Source organism: Aulostomus chinensis, chromosome 4, assembly GCF_037954235.1.
Source record: "Aulostomus chinensis isolate RoL2024-O1b breed Wild chromosome 4, RoL_Achi_v1.0, whole genome shotgun sequence".
NCBI classification, from domain to species: Eukaryota; Metazoa; Chordata; class Actinopteri; order Syngnathiformes; family Aulostomidae; genus Aulostomus; species Aulostomus chinensis.
In genome coordinates this window covers 9,991,636-10,015,098 of record NC_141323.1, presented here as the reverse complement: position 1 = coordinate 10,015,098, position 23,463 = coordinate 9,991,636, and the positions used below count along the sequence as shown (strand labels likewise).

General features: G+C 47.6%; 1 protein-coding gene across 2 annotated transcripts in view; it reads left to right on the top strand.

Annotated features, from left to right (window-relative positions):
- The window catches only part of plxnb2a.1 (plexin b2a, tandem duplicate 1), a 119,142-nt gene that overhangs the window by 19,051 nt on the left and 76,628 nt on the right, over positions 1–23,463 (top strand). For both annotated transcript variants that reach the window (XM_086201682.1, XM_086201683.1), the window contains exon 2: positions 12,049–12,101. The gene's annotated coding sequence lies outside the window, so the exon portion shown is untranslated. The remainder of the gene's footprint in view (positions 1–12,048; positions 12,102–23,463) is intronic.

Genomic DNA, 23,463 nt, shown 5'->3' with positions numbered 1-23,463 from the left:
TCCACTCACATCTCGCTGGACGAATGTAAGCATGTCGGCACACCCACGTATCTGAGAGAAGGGCTGGAGCAGAGTGGAGGGTCAGCGAGCATGTGAACGGAAACGCGGAGCCGTCTTCAGTGGAGTGTCGGGACGATGGGGTGATGCGAGTGGGAGAAAAGTAGCTAACAAACAAACAGGGTTGTTTTTATTTTTTGATTGGATGGAAACTTGAGTGGAGCAGTGAGAGGGAGGACGAAAGAGATGAAAATATTAGAAGTAATGACAAAATGTCAGGAAACGCAAGTCAGTCTGAATGCATGAGCAGCCTGTTGTCAGCCCAAGGTTGTGGAAGTGAGTAAATATGAGTGAAAGAGGAGCTTAATGTTGCCACGCAGCCTGAAGCCTGACAGGTTCTTAATGTTCTATGTCTACTCGTTTAGTCTGATTTCCCCTGAATCCTCTCGGCATTCAGCGGCGGCCACAGAACGTCCTGAGGACGAGGCGCTTTGACCGGAGTGTCAAGAGCAGCCGGGCGCTCTGATCTCATGATCTGATGCCACGCTGCAAGAATTACCACATATAAGCTGCCATGAAATCCTCCTTTTGGGTACATTTCCTTTCGCGCTGCGTGAAAGCAAAACTTTGTGCTCCAGACTTCACACGCCAATGGCAGGTCGTCCTTCAGACTCGCGAGAAATTTCCTTCCTGCCAGCTGGAATTAATTGATTTTGCGATAAATTAGTGGGCAAACTTGAAGCTGTGAAACACCTCGACATTTCCAACGCACCCACAAATTTGAAAATGTGGTATTTGTAGTTTAATTATTTAACGTTTCTTTGTTAAAATGCCAAAGAAACAAGTCATAACAACAATACAATACAAACGCTGCTGCAAGTGCTTTGCATCAATAAAGCAGTCAAGTAAAATGAAACGGGTGGTTTCAGCTCCACGTGTTTGATGTCTGGGAACTGGCCGTAAAATAAATAAAATGACTTTAAAAAGGCAGTGTTAAGATACTGAAGTCATAAAAACAAGATAAAACCATCCCCTTACATGACCGCAGCAGTGCTTTGAGACCTGTAGGACATATTTAAGGTTCTCATGACACTTTTATATCGAGCCCAGTTCTTGCGACGTGCTGATAAAGTTGCTGCAGTGCCAGCTCTGGGTCGACCCGGGTCCAGCTGGGGTGTTTCAAGTGAGAGGTGGCACCGTCGAAGGGGTCACTGCTGGTTATGTCTGTGTGTCTGCAGCAGACAGAGACCTCTTGTAATCGGTCCAAGACATCAGTCGACTTCAAATCCAGATCAGATGTGCCGGAGCGCTGGTGGTCAGCTTGTCACGGCGCTGTTCTGGGAAATGAAAGCAGGCAGTAAAGCTCTTTATCAGGCACATCCTGTTCTTGGACCACTTTCAGGCCGTGATCTCTAGAGCCCACGAGAACACACCCGCGTAAGTGAAGCCCTCTGACATGATTGATGCGAGCAGGGAGTTCTGATTACGGGCCGCGGCGTCCATCCTCATCACCGACGCCTCCAGGAGGAGATGTCAGCTGTTCGCAGGGTGAGGAAGATGTAGTCTGACTGCTAGCATGACAGGAGCGCAGCCTGTGGAGACCGAATCAAGACCTCAGTTAGGTGCCTCCGAGGAGGCGTTGGAGGCTCACAGCTCCAGACGCGCAGGAGTCAGCGAGCAAGTCTCCCGGACCAGCAAAGAGCAGAGGGGGACCAGTGGTTGGCGTGATTGTCAGAAGGGTTTAGAACCAGCTGGGTTCTCAGAGGAGAGGTTCAGTTCTATCAGACGTAGATTTCCTCTCTTTGCGGAATGGCTTCTGAACGGGGCAGTGTGTTGAAATCTCCCGCTCACAAGTCACCATAAATCAAAACCTAGAAAACTGCTTGAGAGCTGAGTAAAGCCGGACTGTCCCTGGAACGCTGCTTCTCGCCCGGGCCTCCGCAGTGCTTTTGATGAGGCGAGAGCCAGAAAATAAGGGCTTGGATGAATATTCCCAGTGTTTATAACGTGACCCGCAATCTCCAGGATGCGGCATCAAGAGTCAAATTATTCAACTGAATGCAAAATACTTCCACCTTGACAACAACCGCCGAACCCCCGACAGGAAGCTGTGAGAGGGGACATTTGAACTCCTGCAGCAGAACCGCCTCACTGAGTCTCTCTTTCTCTCTGGCCTGGATTGAAGCTTTTCGCTCGGTTGAGTGGGAGGAAACAAACCCTCTGCCACCGCAGCAGCAGTTCTCTGGGGTTCGGCCCCTTCTGGAACCACCACTTTGGCATTTTGCTCAATAATAGGACCTGGAAAATGGTACCCGGTACCAGCAGTGTCCTAGCGTCCCTGGCCAGACCCTCAAAATATCATTTATAGGAAGTAGAATATGATTTTGTCGCAAGTATTTTTCAGTAGAAGTCTTTGTTTGTTTGCCAGATCTTTGGATGAGGTAAAAGGCTGAAGAAAAGCTCCTGAAAACTGGCAGTGAACTGGTTAAAAAATGGGAGAAAAAAAGGGCGAAGTCCTCTCTTTTTTAATTACTGTAAGTTTAATTCTTCTGTGAAACTAATGAAGGCACATGTCTGAGGTCGGTGACTCCTGTGTTTAAACTCTCCACGCATACTCGAATCAAAGTGAAATCAGCTGTTCCTCATTAAGGGGGTTCTTCAGAGAGACAACCGGTGTTTTACACCGAGTCCAACAAAGGAGGACCAGGAGACGGAGGATGAGCTGTGCTTTGGGTCTTAATGACCCAGATGAAAAACCTGCACCTCAAAGATTTCCCCTAATATTTCAGATTTATGAGTCCACCGGCTCTGACGGTACTTTCATCCAGCTCTTTGTTGGATCTCCACAGTCCAGCTCTTCCCCGACTTAAAGTGCCAAATTATTTATGACTTTTGGGATCCTCTGAAAAAATCCACTGGTTTTGTTCCAAAACTGTGTTAAAAGCCCCAAACCCTCAGTGAGGCAGAGTAATGGAGGAGTGGCTGGTATCGATCAGCGGCAGCAGATATACGGTGGTCATTTTGTGCTACCGGGCCTGCAGAATCTTTGTTATTGCCTCTTTAAAACATAGACGACGAGCACGGATGAAATGTGACGCGAGTGAGTGGCGCTGTCTGTAACCTGCTGGGCTGCAGGAGAAGCTCCTCGCTGGCTCTGCTCGGAGGGAATAAGAGCAAAGCAAATGTTTTAATGATGAGTGAATGAAAAAGAAGTTGCAGATTAATCAGCCGGGGCTCGCCGGCGTCCTGTGAGAGGGATTTACAGACTCCTGCATCTGGGGCGAGGCGGCGTTATTAGCTCGTTAATAACCTCCCCGATACTCCCGATAGATCCAGGATGATTAATCAACATAAATGCGCAGAATGGCGGGCCTGGAAGAAAACAAAACGAAAGTTGCCATGAGGAGATGTGCGGCGCTCGGAGGAGGAATGAAGGTTGTTGGTGGGAGTCTCTGAGTTCAGCCTGTGATGCTTCGTGATTTAGCGCCAGACTTTTGGCCTCGGTTGGGACGATGATTGAGAGGTTTTATTCTGATTGACGCGTCCAAGTCTTCATCAGTGTGTGAGATAAGATGACACAGAGGACACGTGTGTATTACCCAGGAAGCTTAGCGGTGGGAAACATTCAGGGGGACCTTCAGGAACCAGACCTGGAACATCTCCGCCTGGCCAAACTTTAGACTAAAAGCAACAAGCAGATCGTTTTATATGTGAGCAGGGTAGGCAATTAATTAAGTATCCGTCAAAACTGTGATAATCAAGAGATTAATTGTCATCAAGATCGCCATTTTGGCCCCAGATGGAGCTGGCAGTGCACCAGAAACCGATCGAAGCCGTCATCTGGAGCGCCTCCCTGACTCCTGCTCAGGTCAGCTCGGGCAACACTCCCCCTTAAATACGTTCAGCAAATTTAGAGTACAAATATTCTCAGGGAAGAATGAAGAAAATCTATACATGTACAATCCCTCATTAACTGTGTAATCAAAGTGTGAGTCAGGAAGAATCGTGATGAGTCATTGCTCGCCGCTGCGGTATGTAGCTTAGCGGGCGTGTTGACTGATGGCTTAGAAGAACTCTGGAGACGAATTGACACCCAGAAGATGAATTTAGTTGCAGAGATATTCCTTTTATGCGTCTTTCGGCAGTCTAATAAGTTGGTGAAGGGCCGGAGGAAAGATGAGGTCGGCAAGACTGAGAGGATTTAATAAGACCACCAGCAGAGACGCAGCCAGAGATGAAGAGCAGCCAGATTGGACTTTATTTCACCTCCTGATCCTCATTATGGAAATAGGCTACATCGCTGATTGCTTGGCTGCAGAAGTATTTGTCCCTCCATGCAGGTGTGTGTGTGTGTGTGTGTGTGTGTGTGTGTGTGTGTGTCACCCTGAGCCGAACCAGACTGGGAGCTCTGGATGAGCGGCTCTGAGATGAATAGCGAACACTGGGATTTTACAGTTTAATATAGCAAACTCTTCCATCTCTAGAAGCCACTTTAGAAGTGAAAACCATGATCACTTTCAAATAAACACATATATTTACACATTTATACACTTTTTTTTATATATCCATTTTTTTTAAATATATATATATCTGAATAGAAATGTGTGCTTGAAGACCTGAGTTTTGCTAAACAGTTCCTGGATTTTTCAAAGTTGTGAACATTAATTAATGTGCTCAACTGCAGCATGCAAGATGCTAATTAGCACGTAAATCGCTAGTTAGCATGTAGGGGAAGGACATGTGGTTATGGAGAGATTACCCATGAATTCTGGCGTTGAGCGTAATTCCATAATTCCATAATTCCTGGATTATTCCTCTTCATTCCCCTGGAAACTACTTTGAGGCGCAAAGGGTAAACGTGGTTTTACCATGGGAAGTTGAACTTTTGTTTTCTTTTTCCCAAACCTTTTTTTTTTTTAATCTCCACACATGAACACTTTCCCTTTCACATGATCCATCTTCACTCCAGACGCCACTCGGCTGACCTTTGACCTGTAACTAAGTAGTTGGCTTGTTCATTGTTGGAATCGGGGGTCGCGACCTTCATCTTTACACAGCGACGCTTTGTGTCGGAGAAAAACACTCCGGCGTGTTTTCAGGAGCAAACGTGAGCTGAAACTGAAAATCCAGTTCTGCTAATTGCCGGGATCGATGAAGGTGTCACATGGTTTGTTTTCCCAGCTGGTCACGCTCGCTAGTTTAGACACCAGGATCAACCAACATGACGACGGGACGGTCAGAGCTCGGATCGGGAGGGGCTGCTGCCGGGCTGTGGGTTCCCGTTGTATTTCAGGTCATCGCTGTGGTTTGTTGGCTCATGTCTTCATCCTCCTGCTCCCTGGCTGCCCCGCCCTCTTCCCCGGAGGACGAAAGCCCCCGCCGCCCCCGAGGACTTCTGCATGGCTCCGTCATGACGTGGTCGGAGTTAATTAAGAACAGAGGCTCAGCTGACCCTGGTCTGCGAGGTCGCGGATGCGGCTGGAGGAGGAAACGCCTCCCTGCTCGTGTCACTTCCTCCTTATTCACGACCTTTCGATCAGATGATTAAGAGGAACCGGGCTTATTGACCGAGTGTCCGTGTCGGGGTTCAGGTCCTGGTTCAGGAAGGCGGTGATGGCCGTGGTTTCTTCTCCCACTGGAACATGAAAACCAACAATGACTTCCCTCTGTCAACAACCCTGATGAGCATCAAAGCCTCTCATCTGTGTTGTGGACACACACACACACACACACACTAGGATCATGGGAAAACCTGGAAAAGTCAGGGAACTCAAAAATGACGACCGCCAGGCTTGGAAAAGCTTTACAAAATAAACAAAAGCCATACATTTGGATAAAAAGTCTTAAACGTTGCTCGACCGGGACCTGAACATCAGAGTTGGTGAGGTTCTGGTGATATTTCAGACTTTCTTAATTTTTAAATTGGCATCATTTTGTTGGTTAGGGGTGGATCAAAGTACTTCTACTGCAGTATATCAGGGTAGTGAAGATTCTTAGGTCGGCACAATCACAGATGAAATAAGACATTATTTTAACTGATGTTATGATGAAGGGGTGACCCGGTGGAGCAGTGGTCCTCCCTGTGGCCCCCATCAAGAAGGTTGTGGGTGGAGCCCCGGCTGCAGCACGGGGTCTTTCTGGGTGAGTCTCCATGTTCTCCCTGTTCCTGCTGGGTTCTCTCTGGTACTCCAGCTTCCTCCACAGTCCAAAGACATCAAGAGGGACCAGGTTAATCCAGACTCTAAATTGACCGTAGGCGTGGCTGGGAGAGCCAATGGTTGTCTGTCTCTATGTGTTGGCCCTGCCATGGACTGGTGACCTGTCCAGGGGGAAGGCTGCTGGGATAGGCTCCACCCCCACCACCCTGAACAGGAGGAGAGGGGGAACATGGAGGGAGGGAGGGAGGGAGGGATGATGGATGGATGGATGGATGATGTGATTCATGATATTGGAGAGAATGTTAAGTCTCTCTTTATTCTTCTCATTTCGATTGACGACCACATTAAAGGGTTACAGTGTCATTCCTTGGTGTTTGGATCTAAAGCCTGTAGAATAAAACATCTTGGCGCCACCATATTTGATTTAAATTATATTTGTGTTCCATTTTGACACATTAGGAGCCTGGCAGGTTGTGCTGTCTGTCATGGTGCAGCTTGATAGCAGCTTTAATGAGGGCCAGAGCAGGAACCAGGAACCAGGACCCGTGGGGGGGTTCACCCTGGTGGCAGTTTGAACTTTATAGTTCTTCCTGCTGCACCTCCTAAAAACACTTCTATGTGCTCTTGTTGTTCTCACATGTATTTGTTGTTGAGTTGTGGCGGCAGTAACGGCCCGACGCTCCGGCTGTGCGTGGTTCTCCGCTGTGACTGCAGAACTATCAGATGGAGAACAAACGCTGTCTGAGCGGGGCATCAGTCTCCCTCCGCCTCATCGCAGTGCCGAACCTCAGCGCTCTCGGCTGGTTGATCGTCTTTCTTTACGAGGATTACGGGATTCACCTCATCCCGCTGGACCTGATCAGACATAAAGCCGGCAACAGTAGAGTAAATGTATCCCATACGATGGAGCGCTCAGATGCGGTCAGACATCAGCTCTGTTCTCATGTGTGAAAGAGAATGTTTGTTTTTAGAAATCCGTCCCTCGGGATAGAACTCAAATTTTACTGGTGGGTTGTTGTTTTTTTGTTTTTTTTGTTTTTTGTTGTGCGTGGAAGACATAAAGTCTTTGTTTCAGCACATTGGCATGCAAGTGTTTGCCAGTGGCTAACAGAGGAGGAACGTTGGGTTCTTCATCATCAAAGGAGAGGAGTTCCTCTTCCAGGGGTTTAGCCGCTGATGTAAACTGGGTTACCAGGGATCTGCCAGCCAATCACTGGGCTTCCTATTGATTCTGGTTCCTCTTCTGAAGAACCCTTGGACAGAATTGACCCGCCCTGAGAGCTTTTTAACATGATGTGTCTTGATTGTTCTGGGGTCCGTGGACTCCAGTCGGATCTTCAGAATGACTGAAACAAGCGCCGCAGGAATAAAAAAAATATCAAAACTGATTATATTCCGTTGAAAACCTCATTAAAATGCTAATAATGTGATTTATGTTGTGGGTCTGGAGCCGAGGTTTCTGCTGCCGGCTCTGGTGTCTGTGTGGTGGTCAAACCTGATGTTGTCAGGCGTGGGAGGTCCTGCGAGTGGGGACAGGCGCAGCATGCCTGGTAACGTGCTAGCAGCCCTTGGCTGTCAGTGCTAACGGTGCATAGCCACAGCAGGTTAGGTTGGAAAATTGTCGGCTTATTCCAGATGAAAAAAATCACATATTAAAAGTGACTTACTTAGAACTCACCCACGTTCTCACATAAGAGATCCTTCGAATGTACTTGAACAGTTTAGCACGGCAACAGCGGCGCCTGCCTCGTCTCTCAGGAAGAGAATAATCAAAGTTTCCTGTTTAGAGGGGCGAATAAACAAATTATCCTGTGGCCAAACTCAAGAGAGGAGACGCAGAACGACTTGGAGACCCTCAAACGACTGCAGCCGTTTGGCTCTCACCTGTCGGCTGGTCAATAACGTGGCGGTGGATGGAGGCTGATGTCGTCACTGTCACACACAACTGTATGTCTGTATCTGGTGATGTACAGAACTGTGTGAGTGAGACAACTTGTCACTGAATGTCCTCATTAGGAAGCTGTGTGTGTGTGCGTGTGTGTGTGTGCGCACGGTCTGGTTTGTTGCACCAGGTTGCATCGCGGTGCTCTTCAAAGGCCGGTGGTAAAACCTCTGGATGTTAATCGGATGCTGCTTAGACTCCACATTGTAATTATGTCCCAACAAATTCCTGTTTGTGTCTCTGATGGTGCAGAGTGTGTGTGTGTGTGTGTTGTGGGGGGAGGGTGGTGGGTATAGTGATGTCTCTTTGGGGGGTTTATAAGCTGCATGTTAGATCACGTTAACATTGTGTATAGGCTATTGGTGTGTGTGTGTGTGTGTGTGTGTGTGTGTGTGTGTGTGTGTGAGTGAGAGAGAGAGAGAGAGAGCACTATGGCAGAATAATATGTACACAGATGTTTGCTAGCGAGTGTGTGTTTGCAGCTTATCTTTTCCATGCTCCTCTCAACCAAGTTTCTTTGGTCGCAATTGGATATGAAAGGAAATCCCATGTCTGCAAGGCTTCCACTGCAGGCACAGACCTGTGTGTGTGTGTGTGTGTGTGTGTGTGTGTGTGTGTGTGTGTTAAGCCTTCGCCACGCCACAGTGGATTAACCACACAGTTTGAGCAGCAACAGTGAGGCTGTGAGGAGGAGATTCAGAGAGCGTGAACCAGATCGAGAAGAGAGAGAGGGGGAGAGTTGAGATTGAAGAGAAAAGCTTTAATTTCAAAATACGTGTTTTACTCGAATAAACAAATTACCAGCACCGTTAATTAATCCCCAACTCCAAAACACGGATGATTACAACCTCAAAGTGTCTCTTTGCTTTGTTGTTCCTCGCTGCAGTTTTAACTCTTTCCCCGCCAGCGTATTTGAAAGAAGTTGCCGGCCTGTGTCAGCACTTCTCGACAAAACAGTTCTGTGAATATGTGAGGCCGGGATATATCAACACAACACAGCCTCCAGCTTCTCTCACTCACACTCTCTCTCTCACACACACACACACACACACACACACACGCACACACACAAACCTTTTTAGCTTATTGCTTTATAAGCAGTTGGTAACATTCATTTCAAAAACAAGCAAGAAGTTGCGGAGTCCCTCGTCCCGGCCAGGTGACACCCTGCCGCCACGTGTGGGTCGGGATGCGACTCCCCATGCCCCCTCGCAAGGATTTGGATCAGAAATATTGCACAAGATTTAATTAAAAAAAAAAAAAGAGCTTCAAGCACGTTTTTCATTATCAGCGCACGCAGACGCTGATATCGTCACCATCAGCCCGTAGATAAGCGCTCGAACCCGTCTGGCGGCAGTTACGTAACGGCATCATAGGAGAGTTCGCCATTCAGTTGTTTCCGAGCGTTTCATCATTAATTGCACATTGCGGCGTTCCTTCTTACCTCAACCTGGCAGCCGCTCGCTTGCAAGTCATGCGAGTGAGAGGAAGCTGGCCGGCCTGCAGCGCGCGGCACCGCGCCGCTCTCAGAGCTGGCATTTCTCAGATAAGACGCAGCCAGCACACTGATTTACAAGCCTCCTGTCCTCCCTCTCCATGACTGTGTGTTTTCCACTGATTTAAAGACTCAAAGTGTAATAAACTATTATGAAATACTCCACCGGGCAAAACCACATCAGCCAACAAATCACAGCTGAGGGTCGATGCTCCCTGTATGTCAGTGGCTCTCCAGCAGCGGCGTGCGTTTACCGAGGCTGTCGCTTTCAGCCGGTGTTCCTTCGGCTTATCGGCCGGCGTCAACGTGTTTGCCTCCCTCCTTCGTCTCTGCTTCGCTCTGGCAGCAGCAGTCATTTGATACAGGCGTCAATATGATCAGGGAGGGAATTCCAAGAATGTAGCGCACACACACACACACACACACACACACACACACACACACACACACACACACACACACCCCGGTCCATATTTTATTGGATTTGCAGCCACTGGGGTTTTTCTGAACACCAGCGGCTCCGGTTTTATCCTCCGAGAGCAACGCTGAGCTGAAGCTTGTTCGTTTCACGGACGTTGTCCTTGACCAGCAGCGATGACACAGGTTGGGTCACGTGGTAACGTTTCCAAACCGCCGCCCAAAAAAAACCGGTGAAGGGCAGAGTTTTCGGGCTTGTCAATGTCCGGAACGCCGTGAGGCGGCTGTTTCAAATTTGGCGCAAACGTTCAGTGGGATTGACTGGAAAAAGTCAATCCTCACTTCCACCTGGATTCAGTTTTTATTTCATTTCAAATCTTTATTGGAAGATAAAAACCTTGCGATGTGCAGGAGTTCCCAGATACCTTACGGAACGCTGTGAGAGGTTGTTTTTTTAATTTTTTATTTGGCACAAACCTCCACAGGGATTCAACCAGAAGATTTTGTTGGAAATAAATGGTTTCTCTGACCTCCTCTGGTGTCAGATTCCAAGTCTGTTACAGCACGTTTGGCTGCATCTGACGGTGACGTCAGCTTGTGAGCGGGCCTGGAGGACGCCCAGTCATTGCCCAGTTTCTCCAGTCCGGCAAACCCGGACTTGAACCGTGAAATCTCTGGATTTCCCTGTTTTGTTCAACTGCTAATTGAATCAACCTCTTTGTGAAACAAAGTTCCTCTCAGAAGTAAACTGAAGTCTGAGAATGCTTTTGTTTCTCTCTGGTCAAAGAAATGAGTCACATTAATATTGAAATAATAACATTTACACACACACACACACACACACACCCACAACCTCTCCAGGGACTGAAAGCTGATGGTTTTTCATTTAATAGGCGTCGGAGCAGAAGAGGAGGAGGCAGAGTTCAGGATGTCATCGATGTAATCAGGCTGTTGGAGCGTCCTCACATTATGGATCAGTTCATAAAGAAAAGACAGTCCTGCTGCGGTTCCTCATTACCACCGGACCCGGTTCTAAATGAAGAACCCTCTGCATACGGACTCCCAGGACTCTCTTAGGAAGTACATGGTACTCTGTGGCCAGTGTAGTGGCAGTTTTTGCTAAACTGTGTGAAAACATTGTTCATGAATTCGACACCGTGGCGGTGCGGATGTCCCGCCTACACGTGGTCTTCTACAAGTGGAAGAAAAACCAGGGTTGAAAAATGGTTTCACGGCTCCAGTGACTCAGGTTCTTCAGTGCCTCTGGAGGGGGTTCATGCTAACGTGCTCTAAGAGCCGGGAACCTCCCCCTCCTCCCCCCTGGAGTTTCTTCCTCTTCTTGAGGTTTTCGCTGCCGGTGTCTCAGCTCCAGATTTGGTTCAGACCCAGCTTCTTAGGGAAGTCTGCTGACTTCAGGATCAGGACACTGCACCACGAAGGCCATGAAATCGGTGCCTTCAGCGGTGAACCAGGAAGCCTGGTGCCCAGCGGTGGCGTTCCCTCCTCTGGCTCACGGGTGATTGGTGGAGTGGGAGGTTGATTAGTTTGGTCCACGGCCCACTAACGTCTGATTAGTCTGAGGAGAAGTTGGAGGCTGCTGAGTGTCGCCTCCGTTAACTCTAATTATCATGTCTGTGTGTGTGTGTGTGTGTGTGTGTGTGTGTGTGTGTCTTGATTCGTCCATCCAATTCCTTCAGCAGAGTGTGTGTGTGTGGGTGGCGGCGTCTTCTCACGTATGCTGCTGCCTCCTCAGCTTTAACTTATTTCTCTGCATAATTAACCTTCCTTTTTAAATATTAGTGTGTGTTTTATTCCTTCGCTTTGGTTCATTTCACATGTTTAACCCCATACGGGGATTCTTAGAAAACTCAGATTGAAGTTCAAACCCATTTTGTGTATTTTTTTACCTCTCCTTGTGTTGTTGCTGTCACCCCACTGAGTTGTGTCACGCGACGCTGCCAGTAAATGACAATTAAAAGGATTCTTTGAATAAACAAAGACAAAGGTAATGACAGTTGTGTTTTTGTGCTTTGCTGCAGGAAAGCGAGGGAGTTCATGTCATCAGACCTCAACAAGCCTGAACACTGAACAGGTAAGAAGGGAGTAACATTCACCTCCCTCTGCTGCGTCTTCTGGACACGTTTCTTTTTTCTTCAAAGATGATATTTGATCTTTTATGAAATCTGCTCTTCGGAGAGATGAATTCCATGCAGTTTCTCTCACATTTTTGCTGACTTTGGGTTCATTTCTACACGAATTATAAACTCCTGCGGGTCTCTGGACGTGGAGGGACTGGAGCCTGTGTGTAGTGCAGTAGAACGCAGTTGCATATCTGAGTGACAGGCATTCCCACGTCTGCACGTCTGGAGCCCGTAAAAACACCAAGAGTCCATTCATCACCTCCAGAGTTCCCACTCCAGTTTATTTTTGGCCTCAACTTTGACTGCAGACTTTGAGATGGACATTGTGCGAGCAAAAGGCTAGGAGAGAGCTAAATAACGGGCTGTTGTGGTCTCTGCAGTGTCCCATGTGATATCCACACGTGTACATGCAGCCAAACATAGTTAGCCTGTAAGCGCAGGCGAGCTCGCAGGTATTCCTATGGCCTTGCGTGTACTTTGTGTATTATATGAATATTACAGGCTCCAGGCGTCAGCATGTGGACACATATGTTCTTTGTATGTGAAATCTCATCCCTTCACCCTCCAATTATCATGTTAGCGTGAGTAACATGTTAGCATTAGCGGCAGTAGGATAGCAGCTCCTGTTGCTCTCGTGGGTTTGTAGTCCTGGTCTGCAGCTCGGCTGCTCCGGCGATGTTTGTCCTGTAGGTGCATCCGCCCAGCAACTGTTGTGGTGTGTGATGACCACAGCAGCCGTTAGCATTGCGTGTTGTTTTCTGGTTAATTCCTTAACTCAGACAAAAAGGCTCCTGTGTTGTTGCCTAAAGGCTGTGTCATATAAAATTCCCATAAAACCCAGTTCATTAAACTGGAGTTGCTGTGTCAACAAATAGCTTCGCCGAGCTAATTATTTGGCCCTGGAACGCACATTATTCCTCCAGCGCGACGCTCCGCGGTGTGATTGTAAACACATGGGAGGCTGTCGGGTGATAAACCCGAGTGTAGCGGCGGTGTGACGGTTGTGTAGCCACGCTGCTGCTGCTGCTCTCCCACTGGGAGGCAAAGGTCAGAAGGTCACAGCCTCTCTGGGTGACAGAACCAACGGGCTCCGAATTCTCCCCCCTGATGCAAAACGCTAGTTACTTTCTTCTGCTGATTCTTCTGTTTTTGATGAATTCTTCATGTATTTCTTATTTATTTTTTGCTTGAAGTCGATTCAGTACATCAAATTATCTTATTTTCAGTTTAGTTTTTCCCCGCTGTGACCTTTACAACTAATGGAATGAAGTATGAGCTCACTGAAAATGTTCCTCCGCAGTTGCAACTCAGATTAGTTGTTTTATAAAAGAATCTCCAGATATATTTTAATCAAAACTTGAACCCTCTGAACCCCCAAATCTACAGGCAGGCTCGACAGGCAGGTTTCTGATCTGAAATCTCGGTTCAGAGTGGCAATGTTTCACCAGAATCTCCCTCCTTTAATTCTCTCCAGAAGAACGGAATCAGTCGATGACGTCAACGTCTTTAAAGTCAGCGCAGCTAAACTGCAGAGCCTGCTGAAAGAGCCTGCAGCTTGTGAGTTATTCATGTGTTTTTCCAAAAACACCTCAGGTTCTTAAAAGTAATCCATAAGAAAATGTCAAATGTGTATGAGGATAGAACTGAAGCTCCTTCGCTGACCATCAACCCACAAGATTTATTGTTCCATCGGCCTCCCAACGGATGAGTTGTTCCAGCATCAGTCAGCTAAATGTCACGTCCACTTCTGCTTTATCTTTATGTCTCATTTATGTGTTTTATATTTTTTTTAAAAATGGTGACAAACCTCTCGCCCATCTTGAACACTCCCCCACCTTCCTGTGGGAGGCGTTCAGGAAAGCTGCGCTTGTGTTTGCGCCTTCATTTCTCTGTGTGGGTGTTAGTGTGTCTCAGCGGGGAGCTGCAGCTGTGACGGCTGCGATACAAAAATGTGAGCGCAACCCGCACATCGACAAACAACCACCACACACACACACACACACACACACACACACGGGCAGAGAGAGAGAGGGAGAGGAGACAGGGAGTGTCAGTATTACTGTCAACAACTCCAGCAGCTCCTTCCTACGTCTCTAAGTCTCTTGCTGCAGGTTGCAGGAGCAGAGCTGAGATGCGAGCTGCTGGATTAGTTTCCGAGCATCAGCTGGAGCTTCTCCACTCATGCACGCTCAGTCACGTTTCAGTGGCGCAACTTGTCAAACCATTATCAAAATCCCGTCTGCAAGCGGGGGAATCTGATTGGTCGCCTGCGTCGGCCCGGCCAGAGCGCCGCCGGCTGGTGGCGTTGTCGCTGTTTCTGCTGTGCAGCCTGCAGCCGCCACTCTGGAGGTCCACACCGCCAGTTTTTCCTGACTTAAATCTGAAGTCAGCTTGGACTTGGTTTGTGCTTCAGAAGGAATGTTGGATAAGTCGGGTAAGTTTTGGCTTCTCTGACGGGACGGAGAGACGTTTGAACTCTCAGCGAACTTCAGGGTGATTAGTGATGTTGGAAAGCTGATGACTCACGTGAGATGAGCAGCAGCAGCAGCAGTAGTAGTGGTGTAGTAGTAGTAATAGTAGTAGGGGTAGTACTACAGCAGCAGCAGTATTCCCGTCCTCTCGCGACTGTGAACCTGATCAGCAGACCCTCCTGGACCAGTTTGCTCGTTGGAGCTCTCTAGCGTGCCTGCGGCCGATCAATCCAGCAGCAGACCAACATTAAGATTCACTTCTTGGCCTCTTGGTGACCTTTGACCCTGAAGCCACGTTGTCTCCATCACATTTTAAAGAGTTGGATCCGCCCTCAACCCCCGGCGGGCCCCACTTGTACCCTCCTCATCAGACTTTAATATATGCTGGGTATAGTTTGAATATTGTATCTTAATATCTATAGAATCCAGCGTGGCTTGAATCATGCATAAACTGCTGTGTTTGGAGTCGGAGGCGGTCGCGTCGGAGTTGACGGACGAACAGAGACGGATGAATACATCAGCGAAGTGGAAGATGAGGCGCCATCGATACACGTGAATCCACACAAACGTACACGCCGCTATCAATACTCAGAAAGACGGTTTGATTATGTTGCTCAGGCAGACTTAGTAAATGTGCTGGAGGGAGAATGTCACCTCCCTCGCTCTTATCTGGCCGTCTCCATTGTGCCGGCGTCCTCGTGGTTGTATTGAACATACTTGAATGCAGCGCTGATGAAAGCTCACGCTGATAATAGCTTTTTCATTATGTCCTTAGCCGGGTTTGGCATTTCACTCTCATGCAGGAAGAGAGAAAAAAGTTCTGATTTCCCTGCCGCCACCGCCACCTCTTTGCATGGGTGGATTCTGTGTTTTGGGTTATTGCTGTTACTTATTTTCTTGCATTTGTGCTGGGCGAGGAGACGGCGTGCGGGCTGGGAAGGGTCTGCGTGTAAGAATAGACATCTGCAGGGGCGAGAAATCCAGCGCAAGCGGCTGCTTCAACACATTTCCCAGTGACGGTCACAGGAAACGCATCATGTTGGCATTGTGACGCCACCATGATGACGAACAACAGCAGTAACTCAGCATTCAGAGCACGATGGTTCCACCGTAGGGCGGAGTTCCTCCTCTCCTGTCTCACCTCACACATGAATAAAAACGATCATGAGAGAAAAGTGAACCTTCTTTAGGGACATCCAAATATTAAAACACAGTGAAGTCACAGTCGATGTTGTCCCTGTTGGTGCTCCCTGCTCGCCGGGATGAGCGGCTCCCTTCCTCGTTAGCGGTCATTTATAGCTGTGGACTGTTGAACGCCTTGACCACATCACGTCAGGGAACTCCGACGAGCATTTTTATTGAAACGTCATTGATATTTTGTCGACGGTTTAGGGTGAGAAGCACAGATGACTCGGGGATGGCGGTGCGGTCATGCTTAGCTGCGGCTGTGTTTGTTCTGTTGTACAGTTTTTCACGTTACCTTGAAGCCAATTTGAGGCCCTTTGCTTGTTTGTTTGTTTATGTGCATCATTGGAAGTCCTGCTTTTGAATTACAATGAAGGAGGGGGTGCATTTATTTGAGGCTGTAATGGAAAAATGCTTCTATGAGTCATTTGGTAATAAGATAAGTCATTTCATTCCCGCCTTGAGAGGCTATCCAATATAGTCATATTGGATCCCCCCTCCCGCCGCCGTCTCCATGGCGAGTCATTTCTGTTGGAGAGTTTGACAAGTACATTTCGAAAAAGCTCTGAAGTCAGAAGAGCAAAAAAGCGAAAAGAACATTTTTATTCGATGAGGCCACAGAAGCGCATTGACAAAGTCCGTCACGGTAGAACAGTCAAATGTATTTACACCGGCGTGTCATCCGGCGGTTTATTTGCAGTAGATCTTGTTTACATGGTCAACACCTCGTTCTTCAGATCTACTGAGATCCTCCTCTGGGACCCGGGTTCTGATGAAGTTCATTACCATCCAGGCTGCTCTCCCTGACGCTGGCGTCCCTGAGGAATGTCACTCAGCTCTGAGTAGAACCAGATGTGCTTGCCTCCACCTCTCCATCGCCGCTCTGCTCCACCAGCGGCTGCTTCCATGTGTTTGGAAAGGCTTGAATTACGTTTTCAGTCATTTCTCATATTTATTACTCTTCTCTTGGTGGGAAAGCCACATCCAGCCACGGCAGCCTCATCGTCTTAAAACTCTTTTTTTCCCAACAAGCGATGTGATCTGCAACTGGAGAAAAAGAATAGTTGATATTTTCCATCAACTTTGGATCGGGTTTGGTTGAGAGACCGTCGGTTTGTTGTAAAATCATCAGTTGATCCCCGAGGACCTCCGAGTATTCCTTAAAGGGCCAGCGGCACCGGAATCAGGTGACATGTTCCAGACTAGAGGCTTGATGAGAAACGCCTCGATCCAACTGGACAAAAACCCAACAAGTCCTCAAAGTGATGCGGCTTCAACTTGTTTTTTCCAGCTCTCTGGTATGACACGTTTTCTGCATGGTCTGGTTAGGTTTAGGCACAAAACTCTTGGTTGGGGTCAGGAAAAGGTCACGATTCAGGCTCGAACGAGAGCGGCGTCACACTCCTGCTCCTGCTGCAGCCGCTCAGTGCGTACGGCGTCCAGTTATCCCATCGAAACCACAGCGACCGTCCACGGCTTTCTCTACTCAGTCGCCTCGAACATGAGTCCTGCTCTGCTGCTCCCTCCACCTCCACATACGGATTCTTCTCCCCATTTATTGATACCACGTGACTTCCTGCTTTCCTGTGGTCGTAGCTACTACGGCCACTAGGTGGCATCTGTCACGTATACATGAATATAGGTCATTTTACTATTTGGAGTGAGTTACCAATCAGCTGGGTCTTATGAACCTGCTAACATCTGGATCTTGTCTTCAATCAGAAAGGGAGCAGTCCCAGAAAGAAAGATGTTAATATTTTGGTAGAAGAACTGGCATTGCTTCTGTTGAAGAAATTGAACAAAACAACGACGACTGTCGTGATGAATGTCACACACGCATGTTTAATTAATCCGGATGAGTCAGAAGATCAGGTTTCAAATGAGGAAGTTTGGGAAAGGCTGGTCTTTGGGTTGCTCAAGTCATGGTGCTGGTATGCTAACAATCCATGCTAACTAGCTGCTAGCTGCTGCACAGGCCTCCTGAAATAAGCCTTCAAACACACGCACACACACACACACACACACACACGCACACACCGACTTACGCCTCACTCATGCTCAGGGTCTGATAAATACAACTTCCTTGCATTCTTTAGAAGACAAAGAACCGCCAACACTTTGTGGTTTTATTATCGGAAGCGAGTTCAGCATCCCTCAGATTTGAATGTGGGGGGGATTTGGTGAACCTGCAGCAGGCTCAGTCAACCGTCTCCAGGGAAATAAAGGAATCTAAGTGCAGCTGTTGTGAGATGCAGGCTTTAAATCCCGATATATGATTGTTGAGGGCTGAGCAGTTTAAGAGGGGTGAGATATCGATGGAAACAAAGAAGAGAAACATCCACACAAACTCCAGTCACTGTGGAAAAAGTCTTTCTCCGTTGGTTTGCTGTTGCTCTGGTAATGTTAATTTTTTTTTTTTTCCCATCAATTTTCCTTCCTCACTTGGTTGTCTTTTCTCCTCTGTAAACAAAGACATTCTTACAGCAACACGGTTTCATTTATTCATTCATTTCCACTTCATTTGGGAGCCGGTGGGTCTCAGCAGTCTTCATCAGTACAAACTGATAGATTCAACATTTGCCATCAGACGCTCGGCTGCTCTCCTCACCTTTTATCTCCTCCGCTCTCTTGTCCTCCTCACTTCACTTCCTCTCTACACCTCTCGTCTTCCCCCTTGATAATTTCGCCGGAAAAAAGAATCTGAAAATGTGAAAAATGCTCATAACTCTCTCCCATCGCTCACGTTGATGTTTTCAATTTGCATGTTTAGTGTCTGTTGTCCTTCGTGGAAAACGAAGTGCAGTGGTGAATATTCACATTAGCAGTCGTGATGCTAAAAGTCTCGTCCAGCGTCGTGACTTCAGATGAATCAGAGCTGTGGCGAGGAGATGATCCGACCACAGAAACTGGACTTCAGCTGGACGGTGCTCACGGGAACAAACACTATATTAGCATGTAGCCGGCTGGTGTTTCCATAGCAACAGGAGGAGAGAAAGATCGCCACTTTTCAGGCAGGAAAGAAAGAGAACAGCAGTTTAGAAAATACCTTGAAACTAAGACTAATGATGAAAGCTGCAGGCTACAAACGAGCGAAAAGGAAAAGATGCTAACGCCGCAAAAATTTACCGCAGCGCTGGAAGAGCCGGCGCTCCGACCTGAGTAAAGGATTTTTAAGCATTAAAGAAGGAGGCTCCGTAAAGTGTTGGGGGCGATTTATTGGCCCAACCGCAGCTCAGTTCTCAAAGCTAATGCTAAGCTAATTCCCCCCTAACCCAAGGAACCAGTCAGGGGTGGAAGAAACACGGAGAGGAGAACACATGACCAGCGCTGGACTTTTCAGATGAATCAGATAACGTCATCATTTCATCGGCTCAACCGAATGAAAAGATTCAGAATTTCCAGAATAAATATGATATTCAGCTCGGGAATGTTTCCTGCAGCAGTGGCCTTGCTGCTGAGCGCCGGAACGCTACACAGATGAAACACACAAATTGAGTAAAACCACACTTTCGTGAAGCTAGTTCATCATTTTGTGGGAGGACTGGAAGAGCGTAGACCTCCACCCGCGTGAATCCAAAAAAAAAAAGCAGTTTGTGAGAGTTAAACTTCTGTGGCAAGAAGAATCTGACTGGTTCTTGAGTTCCAGTTCACATGAGATCTCCCACTCGTCCATCAATTTCAGTAAAAACCAGCCCGCTGGACTCCCCGGACCCTGCTGATGTGGACGGCGCTGGTCACATAAACATTCCTGCCTGAGGAAAAGACGTAAAGCTTCCTGATATTTGATGCATAATTTGTTTAATAAATCAATTATTTATTGGTGAAATAAGCAATTAGCCTCGTGAACCCTGAGACAGCGCAGCAGAGTTAAATAAACACAGTTCGGAGGATTGCATGCCTTTGGCCTCATAAACAAACCGATTAAGTGTGTGTGTGTGTGTGTGTGTGTGTGTGAGAGAGAGAGAGAGAGAAATGCTGAGCAGGGGAGGTCTGGTTTTCTCGCCTCACGCCAGATGAAGAGCAAGAGAGATAAATGATGGTGTGATGCAATGGGAAGGGAGAGGAAGAGAGAGAGAGAGAGAGAGAGAGAGAAGTGGTTTGGGAAGTGGGTCAAAAGGAAGGGTGTGTTTTAAAGTGTGTGTGATGTTTCACAGCTGGGGCCATATTCCTGGTCAGTGTGGGAATTGTGTGTGTGTGTGTGTGTGTGTGAGAGAGTGTGTGACGGTGCATAACTTAATTCCAGTGGGAAGCCAGAGCAACATGGCCTCTGTTTGCTGTCCTAATTGCTTAAAATCCTACACAAATAAGCCTAAACACACACACACACACACACACACAATTACACATGTGGAAATCCTCTTTTTAAGAGGACTTACTCAGAGAGTTTAAGTATTAACATATTCACCAGGACAGCTAATTTATCTTTTTCACTCTTCTTGCACTCGTTCTTCAGTTTGGCCTTTAATTACGCTCCCTTCATCCGTTGCTTATCTCCCTCCTTCCTCCCCTCATCTTGTCATTTCTCTCCCTGAACATTCTTCATCCCGCCATCTTCCAGGGTCTGTTAGTGAAGCCCCTGCGTCACCAGTGAGGTATTTTAATGAGTCTCCTCCATCGTTAGAGGGTTTTAGTGGACCGTCTCCTCACTGGGTTTGTGAGCGACTGGCAAAAACTTTTTGGTGGACATGAACCGTGTCAACAAAATGAATCAAGTCTGCGCTCACGGGCGAGCCGGTGGCACCGATGACAGCAGAGCGATGACGTCTGTGAGTCGGGACCCTCCCAGCTCCTCCTGGAAGTCCCTCCCCTCTGAACAGCTCCAGCAGCGACATCGCTTCTGTTCGCCAACTTCACCGCCGCAGCGCCGTTGTTGTGGTTCTGACTCTCTCATCCCGAGTCAGCTCTGTTAGCCGAGTTCCCGCCGGGACCGACGTTCTGTACTAGTCTTTCCAGACCTTGAATTACATTTGTAAACTCAAAAAAGTTCAGATCTGGTGGCTGGAACCAGGCTAATACCGGGTCTGAAAGGGGCCAGAATCTCCTAAAGCCACACACGGATGTTGTGAGTTTGGCTCAGAAGCAGCAGAACAAGAAGGATCCTTTAAGAACATCAGTCCAACCCCTGAAATGAAGCAATACTGAGCCGGCCTGGTGTCAGAGAACTTGATATTCCAGGCTTTGTTTGTTTCTCCGTCTGAGTCTGACATCCAGGCTCGTCACACTGAAGTCAGCTCACACGGCTACAAACTCTCTGCTGATAAGAGAAAGTGTGTCGGCTGCTGTCTGTGAACGTGGCTGCCATTGTTCCACTGTCTCTTGGCACATGACTGTGTGGGTGTGTGTGTGTGTGGGTGTGTGTGTGTGTGTAGGGGGATGGACAAAGAGAGTGTGTGTGCTGTTGTTTCCTGGCGTGGAGGTCAGATGGCGAGCAGAGGGCGTCTCTGCCCCCAATCTGGACCTGCTGCGAGTGGCTGTCCTCCGATTCTTAGACGCGGTAATTACGGCCAACAACACGGACACAGAACCGGCCCTCACAGATCCGCTCCTCATGCTAATTCCGACAAATGCATTCTGAGATTCTGAAGTGTGAAAAAAGTTCAATCAGAATAGTTTTAAAGCCGGGCCCTCCTCCTCCTCTTGCTGTCATTTCCTTATTCACAGTTGTTGAATCATATTAAAGAGATGGAAATTGAAAATGAAAGAGGCAGAGAGGAGGTCAGTGCAGGGTGAGCGCCAGAGAAGAATGCACAATAAGCCTCTGAAAATTTAATAAACGTCAGGAAATATGTGTCTCTCTGTTACTCAGGACTCGTAAGGGGGGGGCGGGGGGCGCGCAACACGACATTCAAAATTAGCTGCTTGACGTCCGACCAGCGGGTTAATGGAGTTCACCGCGCGGAGCAAGAGAACAGACGTGTTTTCTGATAATTCGGTATCTTATTGTTGTGGTTCTGCATTTGAGTAATTATGGGGAAATGTCATAATTATGGGACGTCGCCTCATGAGTTAGTGGGGAAAAAAACAACAAGTTGGTTCCAAACTCCATTCAGAAAACGAGCATTTTAACAGCGGCTGGCTTCTTATCAGGTAGAACTCCGTGACCAAGCCTGAAGGGATTCTCGGCTCAAGTCCTGCTGATGATTTTGTCACTTCGGCTTCATTTTGAGAACATTTATTGCCATTAAGGCACAGGGTCGCCCTTGGAGACGCTGTGGGTTGTGCTTGTCCTTTGACTGCTCAGCTCTCTGAAATTCACTTCATGAAATTGTTTATAAAAAAAAAAGAATCCTGGGATATGAAGTTAGTTCGTGAAGTCTCCTCTTTAAAGTTTGGGATGATCTGGTTCTTTTTTCTACTTTAATCTAATAATCTAATTGTATCCTGTCAGCCACGCCAGATGCATCACTTATATTTCATACAAACACTCATGAATGTTTCAGTTCACGTTAATTCATTCCATGCAGTTGCGCCTCATTTACAGTATTGAATGTCAGCGTGAATTTAGATGATCAGACGTCTGTCGTCGGCTTTATTTTTGTATATCAAAACTGAACCTGTCCAGCAGTCGTGATTATTTTTGGCAGCCGATTCAGGATCGCTGAGGGGAAAAAGAAGAATATTCCCTGAATGCTGATTGAGCTGTCGATGAATCGTCTCATTGTAAAAGTCCTTGAAGATCCAGCGGCGTCCTGTTTTTATCATTTAATAGGAGAGGACCGACGGCAGCGTGATTCCGTAGTTATGAGATGATATGAAAGTAAAAAGTCCTTTATTATGTGGCGCTTTGAGTGCCAGCTGAGATTTGGATCTTCAAAGCTTTGATTGGTTCCCTTTTTTTTTTTTAATATACGTTAACAGATTTAATATCATCGCTACTCTCGTGGATCCGGCTGATAAGAACCCACACGGAGGGAGGAATCCGTCTGACCTCCTCGGCTGGAGCCCACTGTGCTTGTCGACAAACACACACACACACTCACACACACACACACACTTGATATATTTGCATGAAAGTTCTCTGTGTTTAATCCCACGTGATGAACGTATACGTCGTCTTGATGCGTTTCAAGCTTCTTCCCGAGGATGGAAGCAAACATTCTGCCGACTGATGCTTGGCCATCTGGATGTTTAGATGTTGGATGTTAGATGCTCCAGCATATGGGCACACACTCAAAAAAAAGAAAAACAAATCAGTGCGCGCGCGCACACACACTCACACACACTTCAGCTAAAGCATATGGCTCTTTGAGATAGAGTGGAGACAGACTGGGCCATTCTGTTGGATTGCACCGAGGGCCTTAACATTGTTAGAAGTGCTGCCAAACAAACTTCACCACACACACACACACACACACACACACACGCACACGCACACACACTCGCTCAGAGTCGCGTTGTGCGTCGATGGCTGCTTTGCTACTTTTTTCAATGGGAAGTGAAAGGCGCTGCACCACCGCCGCTTTACCTGCACCGCACTCCTCCGCGGGCTGGTTCGCCAACACCTCACCGGCCCTGCTCCTCTCACGCCGGCCTCGCTCGCTTCCTGTCCGTTTGCTTGTCTCATTATGACAGTGATTGCTCTCCAAATTGATTTCCCCTTTATCTCCTGGAATAGAGAGCCCCTTTATTTTAGTGCCTGCGAGCACGAACGCTATCA